The sequence below is a fragment of the Oncorhynchus masou genome, unplaced genomic scaffold (assembly GCF_036934945.1).
Source record: "Oncorhynchus masou masou isolate Uvic2021 unplaced genomic scaffold, UVic_Omas_1.1 unplaced_scaffold_24___fragment_4___debris, whole genome shotgun sequence".
NCBI classification, from domain to species: domain Eukaryota; kingdom Metazoa; phylum Chordata; class Actinopteri; order Salmoniformes; family Salmonidae; genus Oncorhynchus; species Oncorhynchus masou.
The window spans coordinates 258,838-273,283 of record NW_027016551.1 but is presented as its reverse complement, the minus strand read 5'-3'; the positions used below and the strand labels follow the sequence as shown (position 1 = coordinate 273,283).

Sequence of the window (14,446 nt, the reverse complement as noted above, 5' to 3'; positions counted from 1 at the left end):
TTGCTAATTTTTGCTAACAGATATCATATTTACATAAGTATTCAGACCCTTTACTCAGTACTTTATTAAAGCACCTTTGGCAGCAATTACAGCCTCTATTCTACTGGGGTATGACTCTACAAGCTTGGCACAGCTGTATTTGGGGAGCTTCTCCCATTCTTCTCTGCAGGTCCTCTCAGGCTCTGTCAGGTTGGATGGGAAGCTTTGCTGCACAGCTATTTTCAGGTCTCGCAGAGTTGTTCAATCAGGTTCAAGTCCGGGCTCTGGCTGGGCAACTCAAGGATATTCAGAGACTTGTCTTGAAGCCACTCCTGCATTGTCTTGGCATTGTGCTTAGGGTCATTGTCTTGTAGGAAGGTGAACCTTCAGCCCAGTCTGAGGTCCTGAGCGCTCTAGAGCATGTTTTAATCAAGGATCTCTCTGTATTTTGCTCCGTTCATCTTTGCCTCGATCCTGACTAGTTTCCCAATCCCTGCCACTGACAAACACCCCCACGGCATGATGCTGCCACCACCATACTTCACCGTAGGGATGGTGCCAGGTTTCCTCCAGACGTGATGCTTGGCATTCAAGCCAAAGAGTTCAATCTTGGTTTCATAAGACCAGAATATGTTGTCTCTCATGGTCTGAGAGTCTTTAGGTGCCTTTTGGCAAACTCCAAACAAGCTGTCATGTGCCTTTTACTGAGGAGTGGCATCTGTCTGGCCACTCTACCATAAAGGCCTGATTGGTAGCGTGCTACAGAGATGGTTGTCCTTCTTGAAGGTTCTCCCATCTCCACAGAGTAACTCTATTGGAAGAGTTACTCTAGAGTAACTCTTCCATTTAAGAATGATGGAGGCCACTGTGTTCTTGGGGCCCTTTAATTCTTCAGACATTTTTTGGTACCCTTCACCAGATCTGTGTCTCGGCACAATCCTGTCTCTGGGCTCTACGGACAATTTCTTCGACCTCATAGATTTGTTTTTGCTCTGACATGCACCGTGGGACCTTATATAGAGTGTGCCTTTCCCAATCATGCCCAATCAATTGAAGTAGGGGGAACATGCATTTTATGGCTTATAAAAGTGTTGAACAAAGTGTTGACAGTACTGAATAACAACTTACACATTAACTTACTAATACAAACAGCATCTCTTTGCAGTATTCATTGAGTCTCTCTCTAGTCATAGTTTTAAAGTATTGAAGTCATTATCAACTTTGCTGTGCGTTGAGGCTTCTTTTTACAGTTTTTGGTGTGAGGAAACTATGCAGAAACTGTGAACTGATTGGCCACCGGTCGGCCTATAAGTGCACTTGATTTGTTCTCTGGTTCTGCTGGGTAAGTGGAGTTCTATCTTCAGACACATGAATAGATTCAAAATGAGAACAGTTTCCCTTCCCGGAGATAGGGCTGCTGAATCCAGTGCATACACCGCCAACAGCACAAAACAAATACAAAAAATTAGAACGCAAGGCATTTTTTTTTACAGAAATGTTTTGTGATCGACGAGGAATGCAGTGGAGATGGACCAGTTGATCGTGATCGACCAGTTAGTGACCACTGCACTAAGGTGTTTCAGATGCCAAGCTTATGATAACGTTGCAGCAGTGTGTAGGAGGGAGATTCCGAAATGTTTGAATTGTACTGGAGAGGATGGGACAAAGGAATGTGTAGCACCGGTGGAAAAAACTGTGTCAACTGTGTGAGAAAGACAGGTTGAGGTTGCCAGGGCCAGAGTAGAGCAGAAGGTGTTGTATGCTGAGACAGTGAAGAGAGTAGAGGATGATGTTTCAAGGGTGAGTAGTATTTGGTTTCAGTAAGGTTGGCTTCTTAGCATTCATTACCATGGTTATCAACTGTACTGCAGGAATGGAACGTAAATCACAGAAAAATATATGTTGTGGTGGCAGCTGCAGAGAAGTACTTGGGTGTACGAGGCTTTACTGCAGAAGAGTTACAAGGCAGTTAACCCACTGTTCCTAGGCTGTCATTGAAAATGAGAATTTGTTCTTTTAACTGACTTGCCTAGTTAAATAAAGGTAAAATAAAAAATAAAAATAAAAAAGTGTGTTGAACGAAAGAGTCCTTTGTAGGATCAGTTAGGGTGAAAGTAGTGGAATGGGGTGGTGAATTTTATTTGTATGAAATATATGGAATATACGTGTAGCTTAGTTGGCGGAGCAATTTTTTTCCATTTCCCTCTCCCCTTTTAAAATGTTTGTATCACAAAATGTAACATGATGGAGCCAGATACCTGCCAAAAGGTTGAACATATGAATCGTTGGGATCGTACGAAAATCAATACGTACATTTTTAGGATCGTAAGAAAAGCCATGTGTGAAACATGAAACGTAAACTTTAAAATAGATCTGTAAACATACAAACCCTATGTTACGACTATGAATGAACATTTACACGTTCAATTCTTACTTTACGTCTCCCTTTACTCGGTTACAGATCTTTTTTTATGAGTACAAACTTTTGTCAGTAATGTGGCATCTGCAAAGGACATGAACCTAACTTAGATAGTCGAGGTTAGCTAGTCAATCGAAGCAACTCTAGCCGAGACGTTGCTTGGTAACTTCCGATTTCATTTGCCGAAATAAAAGTTTAGTGCTTCTTTTAGAACTGCATTCAATAACGACATTATACCAGTAGATGGCGAAGTATAGACTTGGACCTTCAGTAAATGACATGTGAGAATGATAAAGACACAGAAGAGCCTTGTCTAGAATAACCACCTGAGCTGCAAAATAGAAAGTAAATATGATTTAGGCTAGGCCTATTCCGCTATCTAAATATGCCATGCTGTTGTGTGCTATTTAATGGCCATATAATTGCATAATCCATTTATTATAGCCAAGTGGGACTATTATGGTGATCATGTAACCTAATGAATCACACTTTTTCCGGTATTTGGGAGCACGGACTGTAGGCCTTATATTAGGCATTTTGACTGTTGTATTAGTGAATTCCATTCTGTATGTAGGCTTGTTATAGCCATTTGCGTTGCACAACCCCATCACGCAGAGACTATACTACCGTTCAAAAGTTTGGGGCCAATTAGAAAAGTCCTTGTTTTTGAAAGAAAAGCAAATATTTTGACCATTAAAATAGCATCAAATTGTTCAGAAATAAAGTGGAGATTCTTCTTTATTCTTTCATTACATTTTTCATTACATTTCATTATAGTACAACGGTTTGATTTGTCTAATCTTAGCAATTTCTTCTTAGCTAGCTACATAGCCGTCTTTGCATCAAAGATAATTGCGTAATTATCGTATTTCGTCGTCCTAACGTAGTCTACACTGCTATCTGCCCAGCAGCTAGCTAAGCAGCTAGCTAACGTCCACTGTCCACCAGCACTGTAGAAACTATTACACTCAACTGAACGACTCGATTAGTGAAGTGTTAGCTAGCTACATAGTTGTCTTTGCTGTCTTCGTATCCAAGATAATTGTGTAGTTTAGAGTGTGTAGACTTAGAGTGATTATCTTAATTTACCGAGGTTAGCTAGCCAGCTATTTGTCGTCCTTAACGTAGGAGATGCTGCTAGCTAGCTAGCCAACAGCTAGCCAACCTCTACCGAATAGAACTTCAACTAACTTCCGCTTCGCTCCACAGGTAGTATCACATTTTCATCTCACTTCATTACAGTACAACGGTTTGATTTGTTTGATCGTAGCTAGCTAGCTACATAGCCGTCTTTGTATCTAAGACAATTGTGTAGTCTAGAGCGATTTTCTAGGTTAGCTAGCCAGCTATTGTCGTTCTTTTAACGTAACGTAACGCAATCAACACTGCTAGCTAGCCAGCTAGCCCCCGAATAGCAGCACTGTAGAAACTATTACAGTACAACGGTTTGATTTGTTTGATCGTAGCTAGCTAGCTACATAGCCGTCTTTGTATCTAAGACAATTGTGTAGTCTAGAGCGATTTTCTAGGTTAGCTAGCCAGCTATTGTCGTTCTTTTAACGTAACGTAACGCAATCAACACTGCTAGCTAGCCAGCTAGCCCCGAATAGCAGCACTGTAGAAACTATTACACTCGACGGAACGACTTGATTAGTGTAGTGTCAACATCGCAGCCACTGCCAGCTAGCCTACAAAGTCAACAACGCAGCCACTGCCAGCTAGCCTACTCCAGCAGTACTGTATCATTTCAATCATTTTAGTCAATAAGATTCTTGCTACGTAAGCTTAACTTTCTGAACATTCGAGACGTGTAGTCCACTTGTCATTCCAATCCCCTTTGCATTAGCGTAGCCTCTTCTGTAGCCTGTCAACTATGTGTCTATCTATCCCTGTTCTCTCCTCTCTGAACAGACCATACAAACGCTCCACACCGCGTGGCCGCGGCCACCCTAATCTGGTGGTCCCAGCGCGCACGACCCACGTGGAGTTCCAGGTCTCCGGTAGCCTCTGGAACTGCCGATCTGCGGCCAACAAGGCAGAGTTCATCTCAGCCTATGCCTCCCTCCAGTCCCTCGACTTCTTGGCTCTGACGGAAACATGGATCAACACAGAGAACACTGCTACTCCTACTGCTCTCTCTTCGTCCGCCCACGTGTTCTCGCACACCCCGAGAGCTTCTGGTCAGCGGGGTGGTGGCACCGGGATCCTCATCTCTCCCAAGTGGTCATTCTCTCTTTCTCCCCTTACCCATCTGTCTATCGCCTCCTTTGAATTCCATGCTGTCACAGTTACCAGCCCTTTCAAGCTTAACATCCTTATCATTTATCGCCCTCCAGGTTCCCTCGGAGAGTTCATCAATGAGCTTGATGCCTTGATAAGCTCCTTTCCTGAGGACGGCTCACCTCTCACAGTCCTGGGCGACTTTAACCTCCCCACGTCTACCTTTGACTCATTCCTCTCTGCCTCCTTCTTTCCACTCCTCTCCTCTTTTGACCTCACCCTCTCACCTTCCCCCTACTCACAAGGCAGGCAATACGCTCGACCTCATCTTTACTAGATGCTGTTCTTCCACTAACCTCATTGCAACTCCCCTCCAAGTCTCCGACCACTACCTTGTATCCTTTTCCCTCTCGCTCTCATCCAACACTTCCCACACTGCCCCTACTCGGATGGTATCGCGCCGTCCCAACCTTCGCTCTCTCTCCCCCGCTACTCTCTCCTCTTCCATCCTATCATCTCTTCCCTCTGCTCATACCTTCTCCAACCTATCTCCTGATTCTGCCTCCTCAACCCTCCTCTCTTCCCTTTCTGCATCCTTTGACTCTCTATGTCCCCTATCCTCCAGGCCGGCTCGGTCCTCCCCTCCCGCTCCGTGGCTCGACGACTCATTGCGAGCTCACAGAACAGAGCTCCGGGCAGCCGAGCGGAAATGGAGGAAAACTCGCCTCCCTGCGGACCTGGCATCCTTTCACTCCCTCCTCTCTACATTTTCCTCCTCTGTCTCTGCTGCTAAAGCCACTTTCTACCACTCTAAATTCCAAGCATCTGCCTCTAACCCTAGGAAGCTCTTTGCCACCTTCTCCTCCCTCCTGAATCCTCCCCCCCTCCTCCCTCTCTGCAGATGACTTCGTCAACCATTTTGAAAAGAAGGTCGACGACATCCGATCCTCGTTTGCTAAGTCAAACGACACCGCTGGTTCTGCTCACACTGCCCTACCCTGTGCTCTGACCTCTTTCTCCCCTCTCTCTCCAGATGAAATCTCGCTTCTTGTGACGGCCGGCCGCCCAACAACCTGCCCGCTTGACCCTATCCCCTCCTCTCTTCTCCAGACCATTTCCGGAGACCTTCTCCCTTACCTCACCTCGCTCATCAACTCATCCCTGACCGCTGGCTACGTCCCTTCCGTCTTCAAGAGAGCGAGAGTTGCACCCCTTCTGAAAAAACCTACACTCGATCCCTCCGATGTCAACAACTACAGACCAGTATCCCTTCTTTCTTTTCTCTCCAAAACTCTCGAACGTGCCGTCCTTGGCCAGCTCTCCCGCTATCTCTCTCAGAATGACCTTCTTGATCCAAATCAGTCAGGTTTCAAGACTAGTCATTCAACTGAGACTGCTCTTCTCTGTATCACGGAGGCGCTCCGCACTGCTAAAGCTAACTCTCTCTCCTCTGCTCTCATCCTTCTAGACCTATCGGCTGCCTTCGATACTGTGAACCATCAGATCCTCCTCTCCACCCTCTCCGAGTTGGGCATCTCCGGTGCGGCCCACGCTTGGATTGCGTCCTACCTGACAGGTCGCTCCTACCAGGTGGCGTGGCGAGAATCTGTCTCCTCGCCACGCGCTCTCACCACTGGTGTCCCCCAGGGCTCTGTTCTAGGCCCTCTCCTATTCTCGCTATACACCAAGTCACTTGGCTCTGTCATAACCTCACATGGTCTCTCCTACCATTGCTATGCAGACGACACACAATTAATCTTCTCCTTTCCCCCTTCTGATGACCAGGTGGCGAATCGCATCTCTGCATGTCTGGCAGACATATCAGTGTGGATGACGGATCACCACCTCAAGCTGAACCTCGGCAAGACGGAGCTGCTCTTCCTCCCGGGGAAGGACTGCCCGTTCCATGATCTCGCCATCACGGTTGACAACTCCATTGTGTCCTCCTCCCAGAGCGCTAAGAACCTTGGCGTGATCCTGGACAACACCCTGTCGTTCTCAACCAACATCATGGCGGTGGCCCGTTCCTGTAGGTTCATGCTCTACAACATCCGCAGAGTACGACCCTGCCTCACACAGGAAGCGGCGCAGGTCCTAATCCAGGCACTTGTCATCTCCCGTCTGGATTACTGCAACTCGCTGTTGGCTGGGCTCCCTGCCTGTGCTATTAAACACCTACAACTCATCCAGAACGCCGCAGCCCGTCTGGTGTTCAACCTTCCCAAGTTCTCTCATGTCACCCCGCTCCTCCGCTCTCTCCACTGGCTTCCAGTTGAAGCTCGCATCCGCTACAAGACCATGGTGCTTGCCTACGGAGCTGTGAGGGGAACGGCACCGCAGTACCTCCAGGCTCTGATCAGGCCCTACACCCAAACAAGGGCACTGCGTTCATCCACCTCTGGCCTGCTCGCCTCCCTACCACTGAGGAAGTACAGTTCCCGCTCAGCCCAGTCAAAACTGTTCGCTGCTCTGGCCCCCAATGGTGGAACAAACTCCCTCACGACGCCAGGACAGCGGAGTCAATCACCACCTTCCGGAGACACCTGAAACCCCACCTCTTCAAGGAATACCTAGGATAGGATAAGTAATCCTTCTCACCCCCCTTAAATGATTTAGATGCACTATTGTAAAGTGGCTGTTGCACTGGATGTCAGAAGGTGAATTCACCAATTTGTAAGTCGCTCTGGATAAGAGCGTCTGCTAAATGACTTAAATGTAAAATGTAAATTCTTAATGTTGTAAATGTCTGCTAGTCTAGAAGGACAGCATCCTGGAGTCACCTCTTCACTGTTGACATTGAGACTGATATTTTGCGGGTACTATTTAATTAAGCTGCCAGTTGAGGACTTATGAGGCGTCTGTTTCTCAAACTAGACACTCTAATGTACTTGTCCATTTGCTCAGTTGTGCACAGGGCCCTCCCACTCCTCATTCTATTCTGGTTAGCGCCAGTTTGTGCTGTTCTGTGAAGGGAGTAGTACACAGCGTTGTACGAGATCTTCAGTTTCTTGGCAATTTCTCGCATGGAATAGCCTTCATTTCTCAGAACAAGAATAGACTGACAAGTTTCAAGAAAGTTATTTGTTTCTGGCCATAATCAAACCCACAAATGATGATGCTGTAGATACTCAACTAGTCTAAAAAAAAGCCAGTTTTATTGCTTCAGTTTCAGCTGTGCTAACATAATTGCAAAATACTTTTCTAATGATCAATTGGCCTTTTGGAACACAGGAGTGATATATGTAGATATTCCATAAAAAAATCTGCCGTATTTAATTTTATTTAACCTTTATTTAACCAGGAAGGGCTCATTGAGATTAAAATATCTTTTTCAAGAACGCCCTGGCCAAGATAGGCAGCACCAAGTCATTACAAAAAAATTACAGACAGACAACATGAAAAACTACAAGTAATCTAGTAAAAACCATTGAATTCACAAGAGTATAAAACAGCAAATTAAAAACATTGACAGGTCAGGGAATCAGCCTCAAAATCCTTCATCAGTGAAGTATGCCGTATCCTGCTACAATAGTCATTTACAACATTAACAATGTCTACACTATATTTCTTATCAATTTGATGTTATTTTAATGGAAAAAAATGTGCTTTTCTTTAAAAAACAATGACATTTCTAAGTAACTCCAAACTTTTGAACGGCAGTGTATATCCATATCATATTATGAGACAAAACAAAATATTGATTAAGTCTTTGCTAAAACCTGTTATGAGCGAAATAGCCAAGGGGTCCCAAATGGTCAAGACTATCTGTAGCCTATTCTTATTGCCAGTATTTAGAGGCTATATTTAGAGGCCTGTGAGCTAGGGTCTCGTTTTAAGGTAAGCCCTATAATGACAACAGTTATAAAACACAAATAGAGTTCTAATATTGTTCCGCAAGACACCAGTACCCAAAATGATAGCCTAAATTGAAATGCCTACAAGTTGATGACCTATTTGTTATTTGGATAGTCCTACATTAAACATTGCATTATTAAAGTGATAGGCTAAAGAACTTTGGAGAATTAGATTTTGAATACACATGGATTTCAATAAACAAAATAATAAGACTGTTATATTCTCTTTGATTTAGTTCCTATTAAATGACTGAATGGGTGACATACTGACTGACTGAACTGAATGAAGGATGAATTAAATGTTAAAAGAAAATATCATGCATGCTCTGCACTTTATTTGGCTGATAGGCATATAGGACTGCATTAGGGTATAATGACTCTATGACTGCATGCCTCCAGAAGGCCATTTTATGAGGTTGATGGGTGCTTTTCCGCAGGCGCATGTTGCTGTGGTGCTGCATGGAGATCATAAGCTCTTCAACTGAGTAGCAGTGTTGTGATGGAGGGAATAGCCTATACTGAGTGTGGGAATAACCTTATGCCAGACTTAGCCTACGTTAAACCTCTCCCTTGGTCATATGTTCACGACCCGGATTCACATAAATCTTAATATACAATTATTTTAAATTCATAGTAACCCCTCCTACAGCATACGCTTTGCCAAGATTTTGAGTGATGAAATAAATGTCAAAATATTCCATAAAAAAAATAATATTTTAGTGGCAAAGACTCCAGTGGTCATACATAATTCATAGATTCAGCAAACATATATTATTATTTTATGTTTCATTATTCATGGTATATACTATTGGTTATGATTGCAGAAAAAGCCCAGAGAATGGGATGGTGCAATATTGAATTAGTGATATTTTGATGCATGTCACCCAGAGATATGCCCATGTTGTAGAGATACACCTAGCGGACTGAAAGCTCACAGTTGTAGGCATATTACAGCTAATGCTATTTAGACTAGCGCTGGCAAACAAATCCATTACATTAGCTCCCTAAATGTGAAGTAACCTCAACTGAGGAGTAATAGAGCGGCAGGTAGCCTAGTGGTTAGTATCGGACTATTAATCAAAAGGTTGCAAGATTGAATCCCTGAGCGGACAAGGTAAACATCTGTCATTATTCCCCTGAACAAGGCAGTTAACCCACTGTTGCTAGGCCATCATTGAAAAAAATAATTTGTTCTTAACTGACTTGCCTAGTTAAATAAAGGTAAAATAATAATAATAATGGAGATTTTTAACTTGAAAACGTGCAGGATAACTACTTCCGTTTTTTATACTCCGTTTTGCTTGTTTGGGTAGCACTCCTCACAGGCCGTTTGGTGTATGCTTTTTGTTGTTGCTGAGATGAAACTGCCCAAACTCTGAAAGGTATTATTGTATGTCAGAATTGCAACTCGAGATTTGTTCAAGCCTAAAATGTTATTCCGTAATTGTAACATGGTGATGGTGTTTGTATGTTCACAGATGAAATGTAACATTCAGTTCATTTTTCACGCAAGGCTTTTCTTATGAACCTAACAATTTATATATGGATCTTCTTACGAGCGTCTGCCAAATGACTTAAATGTAAATGTCTTACGATCTTAACAATACGTACATTCAACCTTTAGGCAGGTATCTGGCTCCATAGCGGCGGCAAGCACAAACAATTTTGCAAACGCCATGATACCAAAGAAGAAGAAGTCGTAGTAGTACCCGGATGGAGCTGTCATGGCCGCCGTCGCTGAGCTGCAAGGCTGAAGAGAAAAGGAAGGTAAATTCATCAACGGTAAACCTTTTTTCAACTGTAATTTTAACTATCGCAAGAGTTTACATTGCGTCGCAGTGGATAATGTCTAAATAAATCATCGCTAACCATACATTTAATGTTCTGAGGCTTATTTCTGGCGTGGGTGGGGGCAAGCTCTATTTTGTATTCAAATAACCGGTTATTGAACAAGTTCTTACACTATAGAGTCCCAATATAAAGTATTTATTTGTCAGTATCACGGACGAAGTTGATGAGGTACGTAGAGCAATATAAATTCTCAAGATTAACATTGCCCCATGCTTTCCACTGGTGTTGTAGGCTATACGTCTGCGTTTTTTCAAAGTTAGAGAATGTCGAGTCTGTGTAGGTAGCTAGCTACCGGAAAAGTACATTTTAAAATTAATTAATAATTAATTTCTGTTTACAATGTATACACACGAGGTGGGATTTGTCTGTCTTCCACAAATATTGTTAGTTGTTGCCTGTTGTGAAGTAACGTTAGCTTACTGAGACATAACATTGTTTGGGGGGCACACACTGTACTTATTGTGTCGTTTTGCTTTGATGTGCTGAACGGTGTGGGTATGGATCCGATGTTCTGGCCCATGATGTTCTGTTGTTTGTAGGATGCAGGGAATAAAACACATGTCCACAATGAACATTATCCTAGCTACTTCCTATAGGGACCCTCCTCGGTAACAACACACAGACCTACACCTTTTGAAGGACATTAGTGTTAATATCATTATGCTATCATCTTGTAATATTAATACATTTACCACGTACTGCTATTACATTTATATTTTTTTTCCACAGAAAATGTGGTAGAATTAGAGAATAGTTTATGGTTTGGTTGCCTTGTGAAACGCATGCATGAGTTGCATAGGCTAGGTTAATGCAGCAAATGTAGTATTCGTTAGCAGTGAGGATGGAAATGTGTCTTTTGGGATGGTGGCACAACTCACTCAGTTATGTCTTCTTTAGTTGTGTAGTGCAGGGACATTACAGTATTTGAAAATCCCGGTGGCTATTTTTTCAAACATGGTCGCCAGCCAATGCTCCAGGGTCAGTTATGCAGTTTTCTTGGTTGGGTCAAAAAACATGGGTTCTGTGCTAATACCCAACCTTCGAAGGATCCTGTGCAAATAAGTCTGTGACATTAGAAAGTGAGCTATTTAGACTGCACGTTGTGCTTGTTGACAACTATATTTTGCCTTAGCAGAATTAAGTTACGTGGCCTTTAAAGTTATAATCATATTGGAAAAAGAGTGACCTCTTTCAATGCGTGCCTATATCCAATAATGTGATGTTAAACTTAAAGTTTGAGTAGGCCTGGGTGATACTCCGTTATACGGTATATTCCGAAATACCGACAGTATATAACTATAAAAAATGTGAAGGTTTGTCATACATTATGTCCATCTCAGGGCTCCAGCTATGCATTTGGTTTGCTAGCTAAGTGGCTAGATGTCAAGATCAAGCTTATTGGTTACAGCAGATCCAATCCCCTCCTGGATCAAGATCGTTGTTGCCTAATTTTTTACTTTTTATTTTTTAGAAATACTGCCCCTTCTGTGCACATTCGGTAATAACATAGACCCCGGTATGGTACAGAAACAGTATGACGGTATGAAAATCTGGATATTGCCCAACCCTAAGGTAGACTAAATAACAATATTGGGCCGACTAACGCAACAACTAAGAGCATGAAGTGTGAGGCTAAACTTCTGTGCTGTTGTCCAGCAGCTGTATCCCGTTGCAGCACAGTGAAGCGTTCATGTACAGATACTTTGACTTCGTCTTGCATCGCGCTCATCTGCAATATTATTGGTTAATCCTGCTGCTTGTGGCAATGTCACATTGCTGAGTCTCAGTTCAACCATAATCTAAATCTTCCCCTTCATTCAACCATATCGATAGTCTTTCCTTTCATTCAATATTTTACCAATTTACACAAACAGAATTATGATGACAATAAATGGACATCAAAACCATGTAATCAGTCCACACAATAAATGGAAGCACTGGTGCTGTTAATCATTTTGCAATTTCTCTGACAGGTTGCGGAGCCCATCCCCACATCACCAACCCTGAGGGAGAAGACAGAACATTCATGTAAAGGCTTCCTTGGAAGGGGTAAAGGTAAATTCAAATAGTCATAATAAAAACAAAGGATGTCATTTCTGAGGTTCCTTTTTGTTGAGCAAGTATTCTATTGATGCATGCAGTTCAGTCTTGATCATTTAGTAAAAGATGAATTAGGATGTGCATACAACACACATACAGTTGTTATGTTTCAATCAATTTCAGTCAATACAGTTTGTCATGCTGTTCTTTAATCTTAATCTGTAAAGCCTACCATAATGTATTATCTGATACAAGGCAATTGCACCAACAAATGTGCATATGCTGTGTCGAACATTGTTTTTCTTTTAGTGGTAACATTGAGATATAGGCCTAACACAGAATTCAGTGTGGAAATAATCTTGATTAGAATGAAAAAGCCACAAGAATAAAGCATGAAACTATCTGATCTCACATTGGAACTTTGTGAAGTCATCATTAGCTAGGTTTCCATCCAATTTGCAACAGATTTTCATAAAAATACCATCATTTTCCAACCAGTTTTGATATTTTTTGGAAAGGAGCATCAAGCTCACCACCGTGCACTTTCACCACCCTGTGAAGTTCAACATAACTTATTACATCTGTGGCCTAATACACTGTGCATGCTTTTCCAAGTCGCAGTGGGAGGACCACACAACATAGCATCGTGTGACTGTAAGTTTACTTTGACATGATAGTTATTATATCAATATTGGTACATAAAAGCGGGGATGCACAGCACCAACCGCACACCTCCCCAAAATTCCCAACCAACGTGCGGCTCATCATACTGTTAGGGATGGGCAGTTGACATTATTTCACTATTCGAATAATATATACAAAATATGGATATGCATGAAGAATAAATCAATGCTCTTGACCAATCACAAATCTACCCATAAAATATTTGGAAGCCATTGGTTTTGGGTATACATATTAGAGGTTGATCGATTAATCGCAATGCTCGATTAATGAGGGCCGATTTCAAGTCTTCATAACAATTGGAAATGGGTATTTTTGGACACCAATTTGGCCGATTTAATTAAAAAGAATATGTATATATATATATATATATAACCCACCATTATTTAACTAGGCAAGTCAGTTAAGAACAAATTCCTATTTACAATGACGACCTAGCGTAACAGGCAGGCTCCTCGTGGAGTGCAATGTAATCATGTGGTTAGAGCGTTGGACGAGTTGGACTAAAAATCTGTCATTCTGCACCTGAACAAGGCAATTAACCGTACAAAATGGGTTAATTGCCTTGTTCAGGTGCAGAACGACAGATTTTTACCTTGTCAGCTCGGGGATTCAATCTTGCAACCTTACGGTTAACTAGTCCAACGCTCTAACCACCTGATTACATTGCACTCCACGAGGAGCCTGGCTGTTACGCGAATGCAGTAAGAAGCCAAGGTAAGTTGCTAGCTAGCATTAAACTTAACTTATAAAAAACAAAATCAATCAATCATAGTCACTAGTTAACTACACATGGTTGATGATATTACTGGTTTATCTAGCGTGTCCTGCGTTGCATTCGTGAAAAAGGTGGCATTCGCGAAAAGGGACTATCGTTCCTCCAACGTGTACCTAACCATAAACATCAATGCCTTTCTTAAAATCAATACACAAGTATATATTTTTAAACCTGCATATTTAGTTAATATTGCCTGCTAACCATGAAATGGTGTCACTTCTCTTGCGTTCATTGCACGCGGAGTCAGGGTATATGCAGCAATTTGGGCCACCTAGCTCATTGCAAACTATGTGAAGACTACAGTGCCTTGCGAAAGTATTCGGCCCCCTTGAACTTTGCGACCTTTTGCCACATTTCAGGCTTCAAACATAAAGATATAAAACTGTATTTTTTTGTGAAGAATCAACAACAAGTGAGACACAATCATGAAGTGGAACGACATTTATTGGATATTTCAAACTTTTTTAACAAATCAAAAACTGAAAAATTTGGTGTGCTAAATTATTCAGCCCCCTTAAGTTAATACTTTGTAGCGCCACCTTTTGCTGCGATTACAGCTGTAAGTCGCTTGGGGTCTGTCTCTATTCCTCCTTGCAAAACAGCTCAAGCTCAGTGAGGTTGGAT

The 14,446-nt window shown here is 42.4% G+C and overlaps 1 protein-coding gene across 3 annotated transcripts in view; it reads left to right on the top strand.

Moving 5' to 3' along the window:
- The first annotated feature begins 9,772 nt into the window (after window positions 1-9,772).
- LOC135538787 (zinc finger protein 518A-like) overlaps window positions 9,773-14,446 on the top strand; it is a 31,001-nt gene continuing 26,327 nt past the window's right edge. For 2 of the 3 annotated variants that reach the window (XM_064964704.1, XM_064964701.1), the window contains exons 1-3: window positions 9,773-9,854; window positions 10,097-10,239; window positions 12,297-12,378. The gene's annotated coding sequence lies outside the window, so the exon portion shown is untranslated. Of the gene's footprint in view, window positions 9,855-10,096; window positions 10,255-12,296; window positions 12,379-14,446 lie in introns of all 3 variants that reach the window. The other variant, XM_064964703.1, reaches the window with a different exon arrangement.